Genomic DNA, 12,441 nt, shown 5'->3' with positions numbered 1-12,441 from the left:
AAAGTATAACTTTTTTTCGTAAAATTAATAATAAAAAAGTTTCCCATATGTTTCCAACTTAATAAGTAGACACGCTGTATATTTAGATACATATTGGTCCGCTATAACTTTTCCCATGCGTCACGATTCATTTTCAAACAAATCAAGTCAAAACATAAAGTGAAACGAACTTCGATTTGTATGTACATTTTGTATACTGTATACTATATGCTACACACATCGGCGTACGTTTCACTTTATGTTTTGACTTAATTTGCTTGAAAATGAATCGTGACCCATGGGAAAAGTTATAGCGGACGAACTATAAATACATATCTCCATCTAATTTACTTACCGTTGCACGTCATCCGCGTCATAGCCCGTGACGTCACGTGATACCAAAACGAAATATTTAGGCGGTAGGTGTGTTCTTTTTTAGAATCACTTTGCCGAGTACACTGGAATTACAGCCACTAGACATATTTTATTATATACGCGTAGAAATAATATTTGAAGACTTCTATTAATGTTAACTTAAAGAAATGCAGAATATGTTTCGTTTAATTTGTATAAATGGATTATAAAGCGTTTTTATGAAGCACATTTGTTCGGAACACACTGTAACTGTAATCAAACGAAGGGGACATTTTGGCATAAATTGCTAACATTTATTTGAAAGTTGCGGTATTGACACTTTAGTGTCATTTATTTGTTTTTATTCTTTACTCTAAGTATTTGTTCTATTATACAGTGATTGAGACTGGCTGAATGACCATAGTCCAAGCCAAAAAAGAAAAAAAATTATACAGTGATGATCGCGCTAATAACCGGCAAAATAGCATACAAGATGGAAAACGTAGCGATATTAACGTATTAATTTACATCATATTGATTGTTTCCCACCTTTAGACGTATCGGACGAGTTTGGTAAATACCACTGTCACAGTGACAGTTTTAGTTGACATACTCCTCTGATACGTGTAAAGCTGGGAAACAATCAATATAATGTAAATAAAAAGGTTACTATCGCTAAATTTCCCATCTCGACTAGTTTCATTTCATTTTATTTAACAACTTCATACGTTTTCCATCTTTTGTGCTATTTTGCCGGTTATTAGCGCGCTCATCACTGTATTTATTGTTTTTATTATTTACTTTAAGGTAACATTATAACTTAATTCTAGTTTTTTATTTCTAATGTTTTGCAATTGCAATAATTTGCAAGTTTGCAATAATTATGTGATCTATTTAATTAAAAATGGATTCAGGATTTTTTTATACTTTGGCAACAATGTCAACTTTGATCTCTGACATAGATAATGACGTGCAACGGTAAGTAAATTAGACGAACTATTAAAATTTGTACATTGTATTATATTGAGATAATTTGTGGCAACTGAGCTCTCTCGATGACAATATGGTTGTTAGCATTAAGGGGAATTAACCTCAAAATTGACAACTCATTTCGACTGACAAAGAAACGGCAAAGTAGCCGTTTATTGTAGCTAAATGTAGTAGCTAAATATTTTTGGCCTAAGGGAATGGGAAAACTGTTTAGTTTTGAAACTAGTTTTTAAATAAAAAAGAATGTGTGTGTTCTTTGTACGCACGTAAAAAGTTATTCTTCTATTATATAATTTCAACGAAGTAAATATACTTAACAGGTTATTTGTAGTTCATTTAAATATTAAACTAACTTTCTTATCTACCACTTTCAAAAAAATTTTATTAAAACAACCAAAAATTAAAAAAAAATATGAATCGTCCAGGATTGGAACCCGCGACCTTACGTTCTCTGACCCACCGCTCTACCAACTACACCACGGAGCTTCTTTTAAGTGACACGTAAGTTTCGGATATAATTAACAACACGGTGACAAATAGACAAATAAAAATGTTATACCTACATAATATTTTATTATCTTACTACAGAGAAAGACAAATCCAAAAATTATAATAAATAATACATTTACTAAAAACACTAATATATTCTTTTAATGACTTATTTGCGCTGATACATAATATACATACATACCTATCTTGAAAGATTAGCAACTAAACGCCATACTGTCTGTGTGCGCATGCGCGCAGATTTATGAAATTTGACTCAATCGTGCCAAAAGAAGAATAACTTCAAAAAATATTTTAAAAATTGAAGTAAAATTATTAACTCATTAAGCATCAACTTTGTTTTTGATTTATTTATGGGCAGCCTTGCTTCAATAATTACTCATTCTATTCGTTCTACAGCTCTATTGCACCAAAAACTCGTACTCGAACAGAAGCTTCAACTAACACAGGTTACCGCAGTTGCCACAATTCTTTCAAGGTATATTCCCTATGTCCAGCTGAACGATTTACGTACTGTATCAAGTATAATCTATACCTAAGTTATTCCATCTTTATTGGTAGTGATTTTGCCTATACCTGATTTATTCTCAGTATTACTTTTATACTTTGGTTTATTAGTAACAGTGTAAATGCGTTAAATTGTCACATGAAAGTTCAAATTGGTGAAAAATCTTATAAATGTGAACTTTGTAGTAAGCACTTTACTACAAAATATAGTTTAAATGATCATATGAGAGTTCACACTAGTGAAACACCTTATAGACGTGAAATTTGTAATAATCTGTTTGCTGCAAAAAGTAATTTAAAGGTATGAGAATTTACACTAATGAAAACCCTATAAATGTGAAATTTGCTTTAAAAAGTTTTCTCAAAAAGGCGATTTAAATGTGAAATTTGTAGTAAGCAGTTTAGTGAAATGAAAACATATAAGAGTTCACAGTGGTGGAAAACCTTATAAATGTGAAATTTGTAATAAGCAGTTTACTCATATAAATAGTTTAAAATAGCACATGCACAATATCGGATATAACGGACAAATAAATCCGGTCAAATACGAAAAAAATTAAAAACGTCTGTATTTTACAAATAATTTCAATAAAATTTGTATTATAGCATAATGCGAACACATTTCTAATCATAAAGAAACAGCTAACTTCAAAAGTGCATACAAAACTTTAAAAAAAAAGTTTTTTTATTTATTTTACACCTATTTTTATACAATGGTTATTTCGGCCTTAACGGACACTCCGTCCCCCCAATTAGTGCGTTATATCGAGGTTTTACTGTATAATACATATATACTATTTATGGATTACCGTCGAAGGCCGATCGACTAAAAACGAATTATCACCTATTTGGTGACTGTCTTTTTAGTTTACTTCTCCTGGCTTAAAGAGAAAAGCATAATAATAATATACCTACTATAATATACTACAGTGCGTCCATAAAGTAATGCATAAATTCAATATTTCGTAAACCAGCGACTTTAAGAAAAAATCCCGAAACAGGTCGAGTTTTATTTTTAAATTATGATTTTTTGGCATATATATCATAATAGTGATGTCATCCATCTGGGTATGATGACGTTATCGATGATTTTTTTAAATGAGAATAGGGGCCATGTGATAGCTCATTTGAAAAGGCATTCAATTCTCTATTCATTAATATAAACATTAACACAATTATTTATACTGGGTGTTAAAAAATTTTTTTAAATTAAATTAATTGAGACAAAAAGAAGAATGTATACAATTTATTTAATTCAAAATACATTTTACTGTTGTCGTAAAATAGTAAAAAAATGTAAAAAAAACAGCAGTAAAATGTATTACCAATTAAACATATTACATACATTCATCTTTTTGCGTGAATTATTTTAATTAAAAAAATATTTTTTTGGACACCCTGTATAAATAATTACGTTAATGTTTATATTATTGAATAGAGAATTAAATGCCCTTTCAAATAAGCTACCACATGACTCCTCTTCTTATTTAAAAAATCATGGATTACGTCATAACGCCCAGATGGATGACGTCACTAGTATGATATATATGCCAAAAAATCGTAATTTAAAAATAAAAATCGACCTGTTTTGGCATTTTTCCTTAAAGTCACCGGTTTACGAAATAATGAATTTATGCGTTACTTTATGGACGCACTGTATACTAATACTTGTACCTAATAATATAATTATTATACTAATTACTCTGTTGCCAGTCCCATATTGTGCATATTTATTACAAATTATTTGATTAATTTCTTTAAAGCTTAAGATATTGTTAATTATGTCAGATGTGAACATTTTGTTACAGTTATTTTATTACTGAAAAATAAATGGATATACCGGCAAAATTAATAAGACTAACTAGAATGACAATGAAAGACTCAACAGCAAAAGTTAAAACAAATGAGGGAGATACAAACGACATCAAAATAGAACTTGAAGTAAGGCAAGGAGACAGTCTGTCAACGACACTATTTAATATCGCTCTAGAAGGAGTAATTAGAGACACAGGGCTGAAAAAGACAATTATTCAAAGCTCAACACAGGTCATAGGATATGATGATGACCTGGGACTGGTAGCACGAGATAAGAGAAGACTAGAAGAGGCACTTTTAATCCTGGTAAGAGAAGCAAAGACGAGAGGATTAATAATCAGAATAAAACAAAATACCTTATAAGCACAAGAGACAATGTAAACAAAATATCAGAAATAAAGATAGGTGAAAATACATTCCAGAGAGTAGATTGCTGCAAATACCTGGGAGTGATGGTGGACGGCAAAAACGGAAGGAGTATAGAGATAAACGAAAGAATTAAAGCAGGTAATAGAGTATATTGGAAATATCACCGACTACTCAAGGACAAAAACCTGAGCAAAAAACAAAATCAAAAATATATACAGCAGCAATTAGACCAGTAATAGCCTATGGACCAGAAGTAATGTGCCTTACGAAAAAAGACGAAGAAAAGTTAAGAATGATTGAGAGAAAAATTATGAGAAGAATACATGGCCCAGTAAAGACAGAAACAGGGGAATATAGAAAGCTGATGAACCATGAAATAATAAATATAACTGAAGGAGAAGTAAAATTCATTAAAGCACAAAGGCTCAGATGGTTTGGGTACACACAAAGAAGAGGGGTAGAAGAACTGATCAGGAAGATAATGAACTGGAAACCAGTAAAAAATAGACCAAGAGGAACACCAAAAATAAGATGGGAAGATCAACTGCTAGACGATATATCAAAGATGAAAATTGCAAACTGAAGAGAACAGATTCAGGACCGGAGAGAGTGGAAGAAGATAGTAGAGATAGAAGGAAAAAAACACATAATAAAATAACACGCAAAAATAGAAACAAAAATAAAAAAGAATAGAAAAATAAAAAAAAAGTGTTTCGCACAAATTAAAATATATATTAAAAAAGAAATTACACAATGTACCTATGTATCTATAAAAATAGTAGAATGTACTTATGTTATAAAATAAGAAATTTATGACTATGAATCTGCAATCAATCACAAACTAATGGCTAATTGGCTCCGCCAAAGCCATTTTTCAAAAAAAAACCACTGCGCATCCGCTAGGAAAATTATTCTGCACAATCTTACTCAAAAAGGACCCCTTTTAACGAATTTGCATGTTGCCAGGACCAAAAGTTGTTCCAAATTTTTTTAAACGTTTTTTTTTTGTTTTTTTCCTAAAATTATTTTTTTTTTGCATGTAACAAAAGTGTTTTAGGTTTTTTGGATCATTCCAAACAGAAAAGGTCTTTAGTGACTTTTCTCTAAAGTTGATAGTTTTTTACATATATCCGATTAAAAATTGAAAAATTGCGAAATCGGCCATTTTTAACCCTCAAAAACTATATGAAAAACTGAACATTTGAATGTTGCCAAGGTAGGTAGATATTCTTTAATCATCGATTGATGAAATCCCGAAGAGTTTTTTGCAATACAATATTCAAAACTCCTTTGTTTTTTAATTGCTAATCAAGCCTGCGTGACACTATTTTCCGCCGTTGCATGTGTATACAGTATGGTGTAAATGCAAGGAATAAATTCGTTATTTCGTAAACCGGCGATTTTAAGGAAAAATCCCGAAACATGTCGATTTTTATTTTTAAGTTCTGATATTGTGGCATATATGGTATACTAGTGACGTCATCCATCTGGGCGTGATGACGTAATCGATGATTTTTTAAATGAGAATATGGGTCGTGTGCTAGCTCATTTGAAAGGTTCTTCAATTCTCTATTCAGTAATATAAACATTTATATAATTATTTATACATGGTGTCCAAAACATTTTTATTAAATTAAATTATTTGACAAAAAAAGAAGAATGTATGTAATTTATATAATTCAAAATATAATTTACTTTTACCCGAAAACTAAAAAATGTTTATTTCAGAAATAAACTTTGCTTTTCGATTAAATTCAATGTTCAAGCTAGCTCCCGCCAGCCACATGCCTCTTGGAAGTTTGAACATTTAATTTAAGCTAAAAGCAATGTTTATTTGTGAAATAAACTTTGTTTTCTGATTTTTGACAGCAGTAAAATGTATTTTTAATTAAATAAATTACATACATTCTTTTTTTTGTCAAATAATTTAATTTAATAAAAAATTTTTGGACACCCTGTATAAATAATTATGTAAATCTTTATATTACTGGATAGAGAATTGAAGAACCTTTCAAATGAGCTAGCACACGACCCCTATTCTCATTTAAAAAATCATCGATTACGTCATCACGCCCAGATGGATGACGTCACTAGTATACCATATATGCCACAATCAGTGGTGTCATCGTGTGGAAACGCGTGGCAACGCCGTTCCCGCACTGGTTAAGAAAAGAAAAAAAATAATAGAGAATTTAGGTTTTGTAAACAAAAATTAGCAGTGCGTTCCGGCACTGCGTTCCCGCACTGCTAATTTTGCCATGACACCACTGGCCACAATATCATAACTTAAAAATAAAAATCGACCTGTTTCGGGATTTTTCCTTAAAGTCGCCGGTTTACGAAATAACGAATTTATTCCTTGCATTTACACCATACTGATACACATGCAACGGTGGAAAATAGTGTCGCGCAGGAAAAAGGAGTTTTGAATATTGTATTGCAAAAAACTCTTCGGGATTTCATCAACTGAGGTTTACAGAATATCTACCTACCTTGGCAACATTCAAATTTTCAGTTTTTCTTATAGTTTTTGAGGGTTAAAAATGGCCGATTTCGCAATTTTTCAATTTTTAATCGCTTATATGTCAAATATAAGCGACTTATACTGCTCGAATATAGAACTTTAGAGAAAAGTCACTAAAGACCTTTTTTGTGTGGAATGATCCAAAAAGCCTAAAAAACTTTGTTCCATGCAAAAAAATAATTTTAGGAAAAAAACGTTTAAAAAATTGTTGACCAACTTTTGGTCCTGGCAACATGCAAATTTGTTAAAAGGGCTCCTTTTTGAGTAAGATTGTGCAAAAAATCCGAACTAGAATAATTTTGTACAATTAATGTACAATTTTTGCCAAAAAAATTGCAGAAATTTTTATTTAAATAAGAATACACTAAAAATGGATTTAAACTACGATGCCTGTATACCTTCTTATAACAGCAAAAATTGTCATTCCAGTTCGATCACATCAGAGACTTCGTTTCAAAAAAAGACTTTTCAAAAAAAAATTTTTCTTGACAAAATCGACAAAAATTGTTAACACGTTCTTGCGTCATATTTGATGGTAAATTATTTTTAATTCTTGACATTTTCGAAAATGACCTTTCACCGGACACGTTGGCAACTGGGATGCACAAATAAATGTGCAAAGCAATGTCTTTTTTTTTTGAAAAATGGTTTTGGCAGAGCCAATTAGCCAGACTTGTTTGTGATTGATTGCAGATTCATAGTCATAAATTTCTTATAAACATAAGTACATTCTACAATATTATTTTTATAGATACCTACATTGGTACATTGTGTAGCTTTTTAATTATTTTACTGTTTTTTAATATATATTTTAATTTGTGCGAAACACTTTTTTTACTTCTTTTTTTTTCTATTCTTTTTTTATTTTTGTTTCTATTTTTTTTTTCTTTTTTTTTATTTATTTTCTTATCAAAGCAATGTCAAAATTAGGGAAAATATCTTTCAGTCCACATAGTGTAGTCACTGAAGGTTTTCACCTCCGATTTCGTTGAACCTCCATCGATTTTCATGAAAATTGGTAAGTAGTTAGAGGATATTTCAAGGAACAAAGGTGACATGATGCCAACTTGCGCTTTTACCGAGGTGGTGGATGCCACCTCTTCTCGGGGGTGAAAATTATTATTTTTTAATAATACCATAAATCGATAGAAAGACAAATTCTAAGCAAAATTTGTTATACCTATAAAGTTATTAATATAAATCAATACTTGTTGAGTTATTAAATATCAAAAAGTTTATTTTTTCGTAAAAAAATGCATGTTTTAAAGCTGTTTTTCACGTATAACTCAAAAACTATAAGCTTTTACAAAAAAATATCATTACCAAAATTGAAGATAATAAGAAGCTGAATACACTCCTCACTTAAAGAACTAAACTAATGGTAATTCAAATGAGTTATGGGTAATTGAATGTATATTTTTTTCGACGGGTACTCAAATCTAAGTATTCAAGCTTAAATAACGGGAAAACGATGCGTTTTATAAAATATACCTGTTAAGCACTTGTCAAAGTACTTCGGAGTATCTATCAAATGAGCTCCAGTAGAAGTTAATAGCGTCACAATTAGGCAAGTTATGATGAAAATAAGAGAACCCTTTTTAGGAAAAGTGAAAAATAAAACATACGCCATTTCCACAAAAATTTAAATTTATAGTAGTCCTTAGAAGAATTTTTTTATATTAGCATAAGTAATGATTTCAACAATTTTGACCGGTCTATAATGCATATTTTTGAAAAAAAAAATATAATTTTAAAAAATCGGAATCTCTAAAATTATCCTAATTTTAATTTTCTTTTGATAATAAATCCATTACTCAATATACTTAAAAAGTGATATATGTATAACCAAATTTTAGTTTTTTCTGTATAAAATATTTTACCTTTTTACTATTTCTGTAGGGTAAAAAATAACCGAGATAGAAACTTTTAAAGCTTAAATTTTGCTGCGAAAACCATGTAACCGGGGCCATTTAACCTTTTATTTTTAAAAAAGTAAGGGGTTTAAAAGATTAAATTCAACGTGGTGTGATAGCCATTAAAATTAACTTTCAAATGCTTTTAGGCAAACCTGATAACGTAAAAATTAACAGAGTTAAATTTAAAAAAAAAACAATAAATTTTTTGAAAAAGTTTTTAAAAGATAAATTTTGAAAAATATTTGGTGCATAAATTTTAATGCTATCAACTTGTTCGGGGGCTCATTTGATAGATATTTTTAAGTACTTTGACAAATGTTTAATAAGGTTATGTCTTATAAAATGCATCATTTTCCCGTTATTCAAGCTTGAAATTTGGGTACTCACCGAAAAAAATATACCTTCAAATACCTATAACTCACTTTTAGTTAACATTAAAAGGTTTTTCCAGCAAGGAGTTTATTTCATTTTTTTTATTAGCTTCAATTTTGGTAATAATAACTTTTTTGTAAAATCTTATAGTTTTTTAGTTATTTATGAAAAATCGGTTAAAAACATGCATTTTCTCACGAAAAATTAAAATCTTTGATCTTTAATAACTCACAAAGTTTTGATTTATTCTAATACCTTTATGTAACAAATTTTGCTTATAATTTTTCCCTCTATCGAATTCTGGGGATATTTTTAATAAAATAATTTTCACCCCCGAGAAAGGGTGGCAGTTGACACCATGTCACCTTTGTTCCTTGAGATATCCTCTAACCACTTACCAATTTTCATGCAAATCGATGGAGGTTCAACGAAATCGGAGATAATAGCTTATATCCACCTTCAGTGACTGCACTAACTCTTCTTTAAATATTAAGATAAGTATGCCAATTGGTGATTTTATTGTGGTATCCAAATGACCTTTTAAGTGAATGCATTCACTTGGTCGTCTTTATTTTGTATCAGATTTTCAGCTTCTTTAATAATTTCTTCATTGCTTAATTTTGGCATATCTGTTAATGAACATGGAAACATTGATAAATAAGTCGATAAGATTCCAGACGTCTATATTCAGGACTCTTTTTCATCTCATCACTAGCTGAAAAGTTTAGTATATCATCGGCCCCCTCGTCAAATTGAATTTTTCTTTTTCTCTTTCTTATTTCTTTATACATATGTTTTATTTGGGCACAATTTTTGGCTTCCTTGCGGTAATGTAATTTGAAAGAGCTTCATACTCTTTACTGACAGAACCCAGATCCATAATTTTTATATACAAATATTTTTTGTACAGTATTTTTGCCGCCCTCTCATAATGTGCCGCCCTAGGCAACTGCCTATATTGCCTAATAGATAAAGCAGCCCTGGTCATATCCTCAATTTTTTCATACTATCACAGTACATGCATTTAAAAAATAGTTTTGTAACACAAAGTAAGTTGATCTTCTTTATTTTAATTAACTTTGATTTAAAATGCCTCTTTTGAGCTTTTTGTATTAAAAAACTTTATTGGTGTTTCAAAACTATTTTTTAATTTATTATAATCATTCATCTGTTTGATTTATTTATCTACTTTTTGAAGTTATACTTCTTTACGCGCGATATGAGGGTGAATTTTTATATGTTAAAACCTACGATCCGGGCGCACGCGCATTATAACTTTGTTATGATTGGATGTTCAAATGACATGTCAAAAATGATCCAATATGGCAGCTGTGGTTTGGACGGTTGACGGTTTGGTTATGTATGGTTGTTGCGTTTTAAAATTTGTGGGAAGAGAAACAACAAAGGTTAGTTAATCGTTATACTGCCTTTTTAAATAGTGTTCATATTATATTTTTAAAGTTATACTTCAAAATGTTTTAATTTATGTGTATCAGTCCAGAAAAGATGTGGAAAGAATATATTAGTGTTTTTAAATATATTTTTCTACAAACGTGTTAAAAATGCAATTTTTAGTACTCCATAGGAGCGTTAAAAATGCTACTTTAAGGCACTAGTGCTTTAAAAATTTTAAGGCACTGCAGTTAAAAGTGAATTGTCAAATTGTAAAACGTCCAAATATTTATATTTCATTTATTAACATTAATATTAATAATATAACTTGCGCAATTTGAAAAAGGTTGTTTAAAAGGTTTTTTATTATAATTTTGTGTCTTTGGATTTGTCTTCCTTGGGCGTAAAATAATAAAACATCTATTTTTATATTTCACTTGTCACCGTGATGTATAATTATGTATATCTGAAAGGTAAGTAGCATGCGGCTTGATGGCCTTGTTGGTAGAGCATTGGACCAGAGATCAAAATATCGCGAGATTGCGGGTTCAAATCCCGGACGATTCATACTTTTTCTTTTTTTTAATATTTGGCATTGTTAAGTTTTGGTTCATTTTTGGTAATTATTGTTAATTTTTTGTATTGTAACTGTTAAGTAGGTATATTTATTTCGTTGAAATTATATTATAATAGAAGTATAACTTCTTACGTGCGTACAAAGTACACACACATTCTTTTTTTATAATTAAAATGCCTCTTTTGAGCTTTTGTATTAACAAGCAACACAAACAACTTGACATTATTGGTGTTTCAAAACTATTTTTTAAATGCATGTAATGTGATAGTATGAAAAAATTGAGGATATGGCAACGGTGTTACATGTCAAGCTATTGGGTGCACTAATATACAATCTGTCCCGTGACTATACCCACCCAACTTATTCTTAATATCCTTCTGTAGGCCCGTAACTCGAAGGCTTCTCCTGGTTAAACAATTTGAGAGCTTGGCTTAACTGCACTTCTGCTGATCTCTTTAGAGCAGCGGTATCAAAAGTGCGAATTGCCATGATTATTGCCGACCTTCTTAGAGGAGATGACACATGAAGATAAATAGACCAGTAAGGATCCGTGAAAAAACGTCTATTTTTGGATCTGAAAGGTGGCATTCGGATTTTTGCAGATAAAGTTAGGTGACACCTTCAGTAATAGTAATTGACTTATGCTCCTTCTCAAATATGCCCGGAACATTAATAAAAAAATTAAAACATCTAAAAATTTCGAAAAACGTCGATTTTTTTCTGCTTTCTTTGCTTATAACTTTAAAACGATTCGTTTTGGAACAAAGTCGTAAAGAAATAAAATAAAGATAATTGAATTTTTTATGATATACGACTGGTCAATAATGTCTTAACGTATTACCTTTTCTGCAATAAAGCAATAAATACAAAATAAGGGGACAAAATACGCCTGCTGTTATTCAATGTTTTTAACCACTTTGATGGCACTTAGAACCTTAGTAATTCGCTTAGGAAATTCTTTGTAATATACTTAAACTGTATACCAAATTTTATTAAAATCGACCTAATAGATTTTGCATAATAAACTTGCAATCTAAATGTTTTTAAAAAAGTTCAAATTTTTTAAAATCTGTCTGAATAAAAAGTAGACCATTTAGAAGTTGTCTAATTTTTTTACATATAAAGAGGTGCCCTACCTA

The sequence above is a fragment of the Diabrotica virgifera genome, chromosome 6 (genome assembly GCF_917563875.1).
Source record: "Diabrotica virgifera virgifera chromosome 6, PGI_DIABVI_V3a".
Lineage (NCBI taxonomy): Eukaryota > Metazoa > Arthropoda > Insecta > Coleoptera > Chrysomelidae > Diabrotica > Diabrotica virgifera.
The sequence above is the reverse complement of the archived record's forward strand: the minus strand, read 5'-3'. Positions refer to the sequence as shown.